At 39.6% G+C, this 12662-nt stretch overlaps 10 non-coding genes across 10 annotated transcripts; all 10 read left to right on the top strand.

The window, feature by feature from the left end:
* Window positions 1-792: 792 nt before the first annotated feature.
* TRNAR-CCU (transfer RNA arginine (anticodon CCU)) lies at window positions 793-865 on the top strand. The gene has a single exon. It is a non-coding gene; the product is annotated as a tRNA-Arg (tRNA).
* Window positions 866-1509: 644 nt separating this feature from the next.
* On the top strand, window positions 1510-1582 carry TRNAR-UCG (transfer RNA arginine (anticodon UCG)). The gene has a single exon. It is a non-coding gene; the product is annotated as a tRNA-Arg (tRNA).
* Window positions 1583-2386: 804 nt separating this feature from the next.
* TRNAR-CCU (transfer RNA arginine (anticodon CCU)) lies at window positions 2387-2459 on the top strand. The gene has a single exon. It is a non-coding gene; the product is annotated as a tRNA-Arg (tRNA).
* Window positions 2460-3103: 644 nt separating this feature from the next.
* TRNAR-UCG (transfer RNA arginine (anticodon UCG)) lies at window positions 3104-3176 on the top strand. The gene has a single exon. It is a non-coding gene; the product is annotated as a tRNA-Arg (tRNA).
* An 804-nt stretch (window positions 3177-3980) lies between these two features.
* TRNAR-CCU (transfer RNA arginine (anticodon CCU)) lies at window positions 3981-4053 on the top strand. Its single transcript has one exon. It is a non-coding gene; the product is annotated as a tRNA-Arg (tRNA).
* A 644-nt stretch (window positions 4054-4697) lies between these two features.
* On the top strand, window positions 4698-4770 carry TRNAR-UCG (transfer RNA arginine (anticodon UCG)). Its single transcript has one exon. It is a non-coding gene; the product is annotated as a tRNA-Arg (tRNA).
* Window positions 4771-5574: 804 nt separating this feature from the next.
* Window positions 5575-5647, top strand: TRNAR-CCU (transfer RNA arginine (anticodon CCU)). The gene has a single exon. It is a non-coding gene; the product is annotated as a tRNA-Arg (tRNA).
* Window positions 5648-6291: 644 nt separating this feature from the next.
* On the top strand, window positions 6292-6364 carry TRNAR-UCG (transfer RNA arginine (anticodon UCG)). The gene has a single exon. It is a non-coding gene; the product is annotated as a tRNA-Arg (tRNA).
* Window positions 6365-8762: 2398 nt separating this feature from the next.
* TRNAR-CCU (transfer RNA arginine (anticodon CCU)) lies at window positions 8763-8835 on the top strand. The gene has a single exon. It is a non-coding gene; the product is annotated as a tRNA-Arg (tRNA).
* Window positions 8836-9480: 645 nt separating this feature from the next.
* Window positions 9481-9553, top strand: TRNAR-UCG (transfer RNA arginine (anticodon UCG)). Its single transcript has one exon. It is a non-coding gene; the product is annotated as a tRNA-Arg (tRNA).
* Window positions 9554-12662: the final 3109 nt, after the last annotated feature.

Here is a 12662-nt window from a genome sequence, read left to right as displayed (position 1 = left end):
GGACACACAACTCAGCTTTCCGTTCAGAATGGAAGCAGGCTCTTCCAATACTCTTATAGCCATCATGTTCTCATTCCTAATTATTCATGAAGTGGAGTACATACTGCACAGTCATTTAGATTGCATCTTCAGCCTAAAATCTTGTCCATGTTAGTGGCATTAAGAAGTGCTTCTATGTACACGCACTGAATATGTAATAGGGTTGCAGAATTTTGACTTGACAGAATGGGTTTTTAGCTTAAGGGTGTGTAGATGAAATGCAAGGTGTGTAAGTATGTGTTCATGGAGTGCTTCAAGTGTAAAAATCTGTATGATTTGTGCAGTTAAAGTGCTAATTTTGCCTACGAGAAAGAAAAGTACTACAGAAGAATTATAAAGGATTGGCACATTGGCTGCCTTTGCTGATGACACAGTTGGCTAATTTGTAAAGCATTGGTCTATTAAGTTGCAGAGTGTGGTTGAACTTGGTTAGGAGACTTGGTGCCTGTTTCTGTGTCCTGCTGAAGACAAGGACGGCTTGATACCACTGTCAAAGCCCAGTTTATTGAGAAAAGCATCCAGGAAAGAAGATGTGTTGAGTCGAAAGTGGTTCTCCTCCAATTTCTCTCCTCTTGCTCGAAATGCAGAGCCTCCATTATAGCACAGAACAGAGTGTTAAAGTCGGGGATGGAAGAGGATGAAAATGGGAAGTTTACTTATGGAGAGAACTGAGAAATGTCCTGTGTGCAGACACCAGTGTTTGACGATTGAATACATTTATATAATGCCTCTAGCGTGCAAGTGTTCATCTGTGCCTCAGTGGCCTAATGGATAAGGCACTGGCCTCCTAAGCCAGGGATTGTGGGTTCGAGTCCCATCTGAGGTGAAAACCAATATCCACTATTACTTTTCTAGAAAAATGTATATATTTATTACATGCTTCCGCTCAGAAGCTTATGAGGTATTAGGAACTTTGAAATGGTACCATTTTACTTCTGTACTCTCCGGACTCATGTTGGTGTTCTGAAACTACAAAGTAGATTTTTAAACACCTATCTTTGTCGGATACAACTTTGACCCGTCAGAAGATATTCCTTTGGAAAAAATGATTTGAATTGGATTGGTGTAACTGTTGTTTCTAGAGGTGGTGACAGGCTTTCAGCTACTTGAATAGGGCAAGTCAGTATTCATGAAACGTATACAACCTTTGAGCGTGTGTAAATTGGCATATCCAGAAAGGAGCAGTTTGTACTACTGTCAAAACAGTTTCTCTCCACTTCTGGAAAAATCCAGAGCTATGTAAAGCATACAACTGAGCTTTAATCTCATGAAGAAAGAGGTTTAAATGCAAAAAAGAAAACAAAAGCTTATCGTACTGGTGACATTCTCATTATATAGATTCCAAAAGAGTGCTTTAATTGAAAGGAGCTAAAAAAACACAATGGGATGTAGACCTAAATAACTATCAATATCATATTTCCCATCCTTGCATACCACCTACATTATAAAAATAAGCACAGCAGGACATATGACCGCGTGGCCTAATGGATAAGGTGTCTGACTTCGGATCAGAAGGTTGAGGGTTCAAGTCCCTTCGTGGTCGGTTTTTGCCAATGGACACACAACTCAGCTTTCCGTTCAGAATGGAAGCAGGCTCTTCCAATACTCTTATAGCCATCATGTTCTCATTCCTAATTATTCATGAAGTGGAGTACATACTGCACAGTCATTTAGATTGCATCTTCAGCCTAAAATCTTGTCCATGTTAGTGGCATTAAGAAGTGCTTCTATGTACACGCACTGAATATGTAATAGGGTTGCAGAATTTTGACTTGACAGAATGGGTTTTTAGCTTAAGGGTGTGTAGATGAAATGCAAGGTGTGTAAGTATGTGTTCATGGAGTGCTTCAAGTGTAAAAATCTGTATGATTTGTGCAGTTAAAGTGCTAATTTTGCCTACGAGAAAGAAAAGTACTACAGAAGAATTATAAAGGATTGGCACATTGGCTGCCTTTGCTGATGACACAGTTGGCTAATTTGTAAAGCATTGGTCTATTAAGTTGCAGAGTGTGGTTGAACTTGGTTAGGAGACTTGGTGCCTGTTTCTGTGTCCTGCTGAAGACAAGGACGGCTTGATACCACTGTCAAAGCCCAGTTTATTGAGAAAAGCATCCAGGAAAGAAGAAGTGTTGAGTCGAAAGTGGTTCTCCTCCAATTTCTCTCCTCTTGCTCGAAATGCAGAGCCTCCATTATAGCACAGAACAGAGTGTTAAAGTCGGGGATGGAAGAGGATGAAAATGGGAAGTTTACTTATGGAGAGAACTGAGAAATGTCCTGTGTGCAGACACCAGTGTTTGACGATTGAATACATTTATATAAGGCCTCTAGCGTGCAAGTGTTCATCTGTGCCTCAGTGGCCTAATGGATAAGGCACTGGCCTCCTAAGCCAGGGTTTGTGGGTTCGAGTCCCATCTGAGGTGAAAACCAATATCCACTATTACTTTTCTAGAAAAATGTATATATTTATTACATGCTTCCGCTCAGAAGCTTATGAGGTATTAGGAACTTTGAAATGGTACCATTTTACTTCTGTACTCTCCGGACTCATGTTGGTGTTCTGAAACTACAAAGTAGATTTTTAAACACCTATCTTTGTCAGATGCAACTTTGACCCGGCAGAAGATATTCCTTTGGAAAAAATGATTTGAATTGGATTGGTGTAACTGTTGTTTCTAGAGGTGGTGACAGGCTTTCAGCTACTTGAATAGGGCAAGGCAGGATTCATGAAACGTATACAACCTTTGAGCGTGTGTAAATTGGCATATCCAGAAAGGAGCAGTTTGTACTACTGTCAAAACAGTTTCTCTCCACTTCTGGAAATATCCAGAGCTATGTAAAGCATACAACTGAGCTTTAATCTCATGAAGAAAGAGGTTTAAATGCAAAAAAGAAATCAAAAGCTTATCGTACTGGTGACATTCTCATTATATAGATTCCAAAAGAGTGCTTTAATTGAAAGGAGCTGAAAAAACACAATGGGATGTAAACCTAAATAACTATCAATATCATATTTCCCATCCTTGCATACCACCTACATTATAAAAATAAGCACAGCAGGACATATGACTGCGTGGCCTAATGGATAAGGTGTCTGACTTCGGATCAGAAGGTTGAGGGTTCGAGTCCCTTCGTGGTTGGTTTTTGCCAATGGACACACAACTCAGCTTTCCGTTCAGAATGGAAGCAGGCTCTTCCAATACTCTTATAGCCATCATGTTCTCATTCCTAATTATTCATGAAGTGGAGTACATACTGCACAGTCATTTAGATTGCATCTTCAGCTTAAAATCTTGTCCATGTTAGTGGCATTAAGAAGTGCTTCTATGTACACGCACTGAATATGTAATAGGGTTGCAGAATTTTGACTTGACAGAATGGGTTTTTAGCTTAAGGGTGTGTAGATGAAATGCAAGGTGTGTAAGTATGTGTTCATGGAGTGCTTCAAGTGTAAAAATCTGTATGATTTGTGCAGTTAAAGTGCTAATTTTGCCTACGAGAAAGAAAAGTACTACAGAAGAATTATAAAGGATTGGCACATTGGCTGCCTTTGCTGATGACACAGTTGGCTAATTTGTAAAGCATTGGTCTATTAAGTTGCAGAGTGTGGTTGAACTTGGTTAGGAGACTTGGTGCCTGTTTCTGTGTCCTGCTGAAGACAAGGACGGCTTGATACCACTGTCAAAGCCCAGTTTATTGAGAAAAGCATCCAGGAAAGAAGAAGTGTTGAGTCGAAAGTGGTTCTCCTCCAATTTCTCTCCTCTTGCTCGAAATGCAGAGCCTCCATTATAGCACAGAACAGAGTGTTAAAGTCGGGTATGGAAGAGGATGAAAATGGGAAGTTTACTTATGGAGAGAACTGAGAAATGTCCTGTGTGCAGACACCAGTGTTTGACGATTGAATACATTTATATAATGCCTCTAGCGTGCAAGTGTTCATCTGTGCCTCAGTGGCCTAATGGATAAGGCACTGGCCTCCTAAGCCAGGGATTGTGGGTTCCAGTCCCATCTGAGGTGAAAACCAATATCCACTATTACTTTTCTAGAAAAATGTATATATTTATTACATGCTTCCGCTCAGAAGCTTATGAGGTATTAGGAACTTTGAAATGGTACCATTTTACTTCTGTACTCTCCGGACTCATGTTGGTGTTCTGAAACTACAAAGTAGATTTTTAAACACCTATCTTTGTCGGATACAACTTTGACCCGTCAGAAGATATTCCTTTGGAAAAAATGATTTGAATTGGATTGGTGTAACTGTTGTTTCTAGAGGTGGTGACAGGCTTTCAGCTACTTGAATAGGGCAAGTCAGGATTCATGAAACGTATACAACCTTTGAGCGTGTGTAAATTGGCATATCCAGAAAGGAGCAGTTTGTACTACTGTCAAAACAGTTTCTCTCCACTTCTGGAAAAATCCAGAGCTATGTAAAGCATACAACTGAGCTTTAATCTCATGAAGAAAGAGGTTTAAATGCAAAAAAGAAAACAAAAGCTTATCGTACTGGTGACATTCTCATTATATAGATTCCAAAAGAGTGCTTTAATTGAAAGGAGCTGAAAAAACACAATGGGATGTAAACCTAAATGACTATCAATATCATATTTCCCATCCTTGCATACCACCTACATTATAAAAATAAGCACAGCAGGACATATGACCGCGTGGCCTAATGGATAAGGTGTCTGACTTCGGATCAGAAGGTTGAGGGTTCGAGTCCCTTCGTGGTCGGCTTTTGCCAATGGACACACAACTCAGCTTTCCGTTCAGAATGGAAGCAGGCTCTTCCAATACTCTTATAGCCATCATGTTCTCATTCCTAATTATTCATGAAGTGGAGTACATACTGCACAGTCATTTAGATTGCATCTTCAGCCTAAAATCTTGTCCATGTTAGTGGCATTAAGAAGTGCTTCTATGTACACGCACTGAATATGTAATAGGGTTGCAGAATTTTGACTTGACAGAATGGGTTTTTAGCTTAAGGGTGTGTAGATGAAATGCAAGGTGTGTAAGTATGTGTTCATGGAGTGCTTCAAGTGTAAAAATCTGTATGATTTGTGCAGTTAAAGTGCTAATTTTGCCTACGAGAAAGAAAAGTACTACAGAAGAATTATAAAGGATTGGCACATTGGCTGCCTTTGCTGATGACACAGTTGGCTAATTTGTAAAGCATTGGTCTATTAAGTTGCAGAGTGTGGTTGAACTTGGTTAGGAGACTTGGTGCCTGTTTCTGTGTCCTGCTGAAGACAAGGACGGCTTGATACCACTGTCAAAGCCCAGTTTATTGAGAAAAGCATCCAGGAAAGAAGAAGTGTTGAGTCGAAAGTGGTTCTCCTCCAATTTCTCTCCTCTTGCTCGAAATGCAGAGCCTCCATTATAGCACAGAACAGAGTGTTAAAGTCGGGGATGGAAGAGGATGAAAATGGGAAGTTTACTTATGGAGAGAACTGAGAAATGTCCTGTGTGCAGACACCATTGTTTGACGATTGAATACATTTATATAATGCCTCTAGCGTGCAAGTGTTCATCTGTGCCTCAGTGGCCTAATGGATAAGGCACTGGCCTCCTAAGCCAGGGATTGTGGGTTCAAGTCCCATCTGAGGTGAAAACCAATATCCACTATTACTCTTCTAGAAAAATGTATATATTTATTACATGCTTCCGCTCAGAAGCTTATGAGGTATTAGGAACTTTGAAATGGTACCATTTTACTTCTGTACTCTCCGGACTCATGTTGGTGTTCTGAAACTACAAAGTAGATTTTTAAACACCTATCTTTGTCGGATACAACTTTGACCCGTCAGAAGATATTCCTTTGGAAAAAATGATTTGAATTGGATTGGTGTAACTGTTGTTTCTAGAGGTGGTGACAGGCTTTCAGCTACTTGAATAGGGCAAGTCAGGATTCATGAAACGTATACAACCTTTGAGCGTGTGTAAATTGGCATATCCAGAAAGGAGCAGTTTGTACTACTGTCAAAACAGTTTCTCTCCACTTCTGGAAAAATCCAGAGCTATGTAAAGCATACAACTGAGCTTTAATCTCATGAAGAAAGAGGTTTAAATGCAAAAAAGAAAACAAAAGCTTATCGTACTGGTGACATTCTCATTATATAGATTCCAAAAGAGTGCTTTAATTGAAAGGAGCTGAAAAAACACAATGGGATGTAAACCTAAATAACTATCAATATCATATTTCCCATCCTTGCATACCACCTACATTATAAAAATAAGCACAGCAGGACATATGACAGCGTGGCCTAATGGATAAGGTGTCTGACTTCGGATCAGAAGGTTGAGGGTTCGAGTCCCTTCGTGGTCGGTTTTTGCCAATGGACACACAACTCAGCTTTCCGTTCAGAATGGAAGCAGGCTCTTCCAATACTCTTATAGCCATCATGTTCTCATTCCTAATTATTCATGAAGTGGAGTACATACTGCACAGTCATTTAGATTGCATCTTCAGCCTACAATCTTGTCCATGTTAGTGGCATTAAGAAGTGCTTCTATGTACACGCACTGAATATGTAATAGGGTTGCAGAATTTTGACTTGACAGAATGGGTTTTTAGCTTAAGGGTGTGTAGATGAAATGCAAGGTGTGTAAGTATGTGTTCATGGAGTGCTTCAAGTGTAAAAATCTGTATGATTTGTGCAGTTAATGTGCTAATTTTGCCTACGAGAAAGAAAAGTACTACAGAAGAATTATAAAGGTTTTGCACATTGGCTGCCTTTGCTGATGACACAGTTGGCTAATTTGGAAAGCATTGGTCTATTAAGTTGCAGAGTGTGGTTGAACTTGGTTAGCAGACTTGGTGCCTGTTTCTGTGTCCTGCTGAAGACAAGGACGGCTTGATACCACTGTCAAAGCCCAGTTTATTGAGAAAAGCATCCAGGAAAGAAGAAGTGTTGAGTCGAAAGTGGTTCTCCTCCAATTTCTCTCCACTTGCGCGAAATGCAGAGAGTCCATTATAGCACAGAACAGAGTGTTAAAGTCGGGGATGGAAGAGGATGAAAATGGGAAGTTTACTTATGGAGAGAACTGAGAAATGTCCTGTGTGCAGACACCAGTGTTTGACGATTGAATACATTTAAATAATGCCTCTAGAGTGCAAGTGTTCATCTGTGCCTCAGTGGCCTAATGGATAAGGCACTGGCCTCCTAAGACAGGGATTGTGGGTTTGAGTCCCATCTGAGGTGAAAACCAATATCCAGTATTACTTTCCTTGAAAAATTTATATATTTATTACATGCTTCCGCTCAGAAGCTTATGAGGTATTAGAAACTTTGAAATGGTACCATTTTACTTCTGTACTCCCCGGACTCATGTTGGTGTTCTGAAACTACAAAGTAGATTTTTAAACACCTATCTTTGTCAGATGCAACTTTGACCCGGCAGAAGATATTCCTTTGGAAAAAATTATTTGAATTGGATTGGTGTAACTGTTGTTTCTAGAGGTAGTGACAGGCTTTCAGCTACTTGAATAGGGCAAGGCAGGATTCATGAAACGTATACAACTTTTGAGCGTGTGTAAATTGGCATATCCAGAAAGGAGCAGTTTGTACTACTATCAAAACAGTTTCTCTCCACTTCTGGAAATATCCAGAGCTATGTAAAGCATACAACTGAGCTTTAATCTCATGAAGAAAGAGGTTTAAATGCAAAAAAGAAAACAAAAGCTTATCGTACTGGTGACATTCTCATTATATAGATTCCAAAAGAGTGCTTTAATTGAAAGGAGCTGAAAAAACACAATGGGATGTAAACCTAAATAACTATCAATATCATATTTCCCATCCTTGCATACCACCTACATTATAAAAATAAGCACAGCAGGACATATGACCGCGTGGCCTGATGGATAAGGTGTGTGACTTCTGATCAGAAGATTGAGGGTTCGAGTCCCTTCGTGGTCGGTTTTTGCCAATGGACACACAACTCAGCTTTCCGTTCAGAATGGAAGCAGGCTCTTCCAATACTATTATAGCCATCATGTTCTCATTCCTAATTATTCATGAAGTGGAGTACATACTGCACAGTCATTTAGATTGCATCTTCAGCCTAAAATCTTGTCCATGTTAGTGGCATTAAGAAGTGCTTCTATGTACACGCACTGAATATGTAATAGGATTGCAGAATTTTGACTTGACAGAATGGGTTTTTAGCTTAAGGGTGTGTAGATGAAATGCAAGGTGTGTAAGTATGTGTTCATGGAGTGCTTCAAGTTTAAAAATCTGTATGATTTGTGCAGTTAAAGTGCTAATTTTGCCTACGAGAAAGAAAAGTACTACAGAAGAATTATAAAGGATAGGCACATTGGCTGCCTTTGCTGATGACACAGTTGTCTAATTAGTGTAGCATTGGTCTATTAAGTTGCAGAGTGTGGTTGAACTTGGTTAGGAGACTTGGTGCCTGTTTCTGTGTCCTGCTGAAGACAAGGACGGCTTGATACCACTGTCAAAGCCCAGTTTATTGAGAAAAGCATCCAGGAAAGAAGAAGTGTTGAGTCAAAAGTGGTTCTCCTCCAATTTCTCTCCACTTGCTCGAAATGCAGAGCCTCCATTATAGCACAGAACAGAGTGTTAAAGTCGGGGATGGAAGAGGATGAAAATGGGAAGTTTACTTATGGAGAGAACTGAGAAATGTCCTGTGTGCAGACACCAGTATTTGACGATTGAATGCATTTAAATAATGCCTCTAGACTGCAAGTGTTTATCTGTGCCTCAGTGGCCTAATGGATAAGGCACTAGCCTCCTAAGCCAGGGATTGTGGGTTCGAGTCCCATCTGAGGTGAAAACCAATATCCACTCTTACTTTTCCAGAAAAATTGATATATTTATTACATGCTTCCGCTCAGAAGCTTATGTGGTATTAGGAACTTTGAAATGGTACCATTTTACTTCTGTACTCTTCAGAGTCATGTTGGTGTTCTGAAACTACAAAGTAGATTTTTAAACACCTATCTTTGTCAGATGCAACTTTGACCCGGCAGAAGATATTCCTTTGGAAAGAATTATTTGAATTGGATTGGTGTAACTGTTGTTTCTAGAGGTGGTGACAGGCTTTCAGCTACCTGAATAGGGCAATGTCAGGATTCATGAAACGTATACAACCTTTGAGCGTGTGTAAATTGGCATATCCAGAAAGGAGCAGTTTTTACTACTGTCAAAACAGTTTCTCTCCACCTCTAGAAATATCCAGAGCTATGTAAAGCATACAACTGAGCTTTATTCTCATGAAGAAAGAGGTTTAAATGCAAAAAAGAAAACAAAAGCTTATCGTACTGGTGACATTTTCATTATATAGATTCCAAAAGAGTGCTTTAATTGAAAGGAGCTGAAAACACACAATGGGATGTAAACCTAAATAACTATCAATATCATATTTCCCATACTTGCATACCACCTACATTATAAAAATAAGTACAGCAGGACATATGACCGCGTGGCCTAATGGATAAGGCGTCTGACTTCGGATCAGAAGATTGAGGGTTCGAGTCCCTTCGTGGTCGGTTTTTGCCAATGGTCACACAACTCAGATTTCCATTCAGGATGGAAGCAGGCTCTTCCAATACTCTTATAGCCATCATGTTCTCATTCCTAATTATTCATGAAGTGGAGTACATACTGCACAGTCATTTAGATTGCATCTTCAGCCTAAAATCTTGTTCATGTTAGTGGCATTAAGAAGTGCTTCTATGTACACGCACGGAATATGTAATAGGGTTGCAGAATTTTGACTTGACAGAATTGGTTTTTAGCTTAAGGGTGTGTAGATGGAATGCAAGGTGTGTAAGTATGTGTTCATGGAGTGCTTCAAGTGTAAAATCTGTATGATTTGTGCAGTTAAAGTTCTAATTTTGCCTACGAGAAAGAGAAGTACTACAGAAGAATTATAAAGGATTGGCACATTGGCTGCCTTTGCTGATGACACAGTTGGCTAATTTGTGAAGCATTGGTCTATTAAATTGCAGAGTGTGGTTAAACTTGGTTAGGAGAATTGGTGCCTGTTTCTGTGTCCTGCTGAAGACAAGGACGGCTTGATACCACTGTCAAAGACCAGTTTATTGAGAAACGCATCCAGGAAAGAAGAAGTGTTGAGTCGAGAGTGGTTCTCCTCCAATTTCTCTCCACTTGCTCGAAATGCAGAGAGTCCATTATAGCACAGAACAGAGTGTTAAAGTCGGGGATGGAAGAGGATGAAAATGGGAAGTTTACTTATGGAGAGAACTGAGAAATGTCCTGTGTGCAGACACCAGTGTTTGACGATTGAATGCATTTAAATAATGCCTCTAGACTGCAAGTGTTTATTTGTGCCCCAGTGGCCTAATGGATAAGGCACTGGCCTCCTAAGCCAGGGATTGTGGGTTCGAGTCCCATCAGAGGTGAAAACCAATATCCACTCTTACTTTTCCAGAAAAATTGATATATATATTACATGCTTCTGCTCAGAAGCTTATGTGGTATTAGGAACTTTGAAATGGTACCATTTTACTTCTGAACTCTTCAGAGTCATGTTGGTGTTCTGAAACTACAAAGTAGATTTTTAAACACCTATCTTTGTCGGATTCAACTTTGACCCGTCAGAAGATATTCCTTTGGAAAAAATGATTTGAATTGGATTGGTGTAACTGTTGTTTCTAGAGGTGGTGACAGGCTTTCAGCTACTTGAATAGGGCAAGTCAGGATTCATGAAACGTATACAACCTTTGAGCGTGTGTAAATTGGCATATCCAGAAAGGAGCAGTTTGTACTACTGTCTAAACAGTTTCTCTACCCTTCTGGAAAAATCCAGAGCTATGTAAAGCATACAACTGAGCTTTAATCTCATGAAGAAAGAGGTTTAAATGCAAAAAAGAAAACAAAAGCTTATCGTACTGGTGACATTCTCATTATATAGATTCCAAAAGAGTGCTTTAATTGAAAGTTGCTGAAAAAACACAATGGGATGTAAACCTAAATAACTATCAATATCATATTTCCCATCCTTGCATACCACCTACATTATAAAAATAAGCACAGCAGGACATATGACAGCGTGGCCTGATGGATAAGGTGTCTGACTTCGGATCAGAAGATTGAGGGTTCGAGTCCCTCCGTGGTCGGTTTTTGCCAATGGTCACACAACTCAGCTTTCCATTCAGAATTGAAGCAGGCTCTTCCAATACTCTTATAGCCATCATGTTCTCATTCCTAATTATTCATGAAGTGGAGTACATACTGCACAGTCATTTAGATTGCATCTTCAGCCTAAAATCTTGTCCATGTTAGTGGCATTAAGAAGTGCTTCTATGTACACGCACTGAATATGTAATAGGGTTGCAGAATTTTGACTTGACAGAATGGGTTTTTAGCTTAAGGGTGTGTAGATGAAATGCAAGGTGTGTAAGTATGTGTTCATGGAGTGCTTCAAGTGTAAAAATCTGTATGATTTGTGCAGTTAAAGTGCTAATTTTGCCTACGAGAAAGAAAAGTACTACAGAAGAATTATAAAGGTTTTGCACATTGGCTGCCTTTGCTGATGACACAGTTGGCTAATTTGGAAAGCATTGGTCTATTAAGTTGCAGAGTGTGGTTGAACTTGGTTAGCAGACTTGGTGCCTGTTTCTGTGTCCTGCTGAAGACAAGGACGGCTTGATACCACTGTCAAAGCCCAGTTTATTGAGAAAAGCATCCAGGAAAGAAGAAGTGTTGAGTCGAAAGTGGTTCTCCTCCAATTTCTCTCCACTTGCGCGAAATGCAGAGCCTCCATTATAGCACAGAACAGAGTGTTAAAGTCGGGGATGGAAGAGGATGAAAATGGGAAGTTTACTTATGGAGAGAACTGAGAAATGTCCTGTGTGCAGACACCAGTGTTTGACGATTGAATACATTTAAATAATGCCTCTAGACTGCAAGTGTTCATCTGTGCCTCAGTGGCCTAAAGGATAAGGCACTGGCCTCCTAAGCCAGGGATTGTGGGTTCGAGTCACATCTGAGGTGAAAACCAATATCCAGTATTACTTTTCTTGAAAAATTTATATATTTATTACATGCTTTCGCCCAGAAGCTTATGAGGTATTAGGAACTTTGAAATGGTACAATTTTACTTCTGTACTCTCCGGACTCATGTTGGTGTTCTGAAACTACAAAGTAGATTTTTAAACACCTATCTTTGTCAGATGCAACTTTGACCCGGCAGAAGATATTCCTTTGGAAAAAATGATTTGAATTGGATTGGTGTAACTGTTGTTTCTAGAGGTGGTGACAGGCTTTCAGCTACTTGAATAGGGCAAGGCAGGATTCATGAAACGTATACAACCTTTGAGCGTGTGTAAATTGGCATATCCAGAAAGGAGCAGTTTGTACTACTGTCAAAACAGTTTCTCTCCACTTCTGGAAATATCCAGAGCTATGTAAAGCATACAACTGAGCTTTAATCTCATGAAGAAAGAGGTTTAAATGCAAAAAAGAAAACAAAAGCTTATCGTACTGGTGACATTTTCATTATATAGATTCCAAAAGAGTGCTTTAATTGAAAGCAGCTGAAAACACACAATGGGATGTAAACCTAAATAACTATCAATATCATATTTCCCATCCTTGCATACCACCTACATTATAAAAATAAGCACAGCAGGA

Source organism: Lissotriton vulgaris, chromosome 5 (genome assembly GCF_964263255.1).
Source record: "Lissotriton vulgaris chromosome 5, aLisVul1.2, whole genome shotgun sequence".
Taxonomy (NCBI): domain Eukaryota; kingdom Metazoa; phylum Chordata; class Amphibia; order Caudata; family Salamandridae; genus Lissotriton; species Lissotriton vulgaris.
This window is presented reverse-complemented; position numbering and strand designations above follow the sequence as displayed.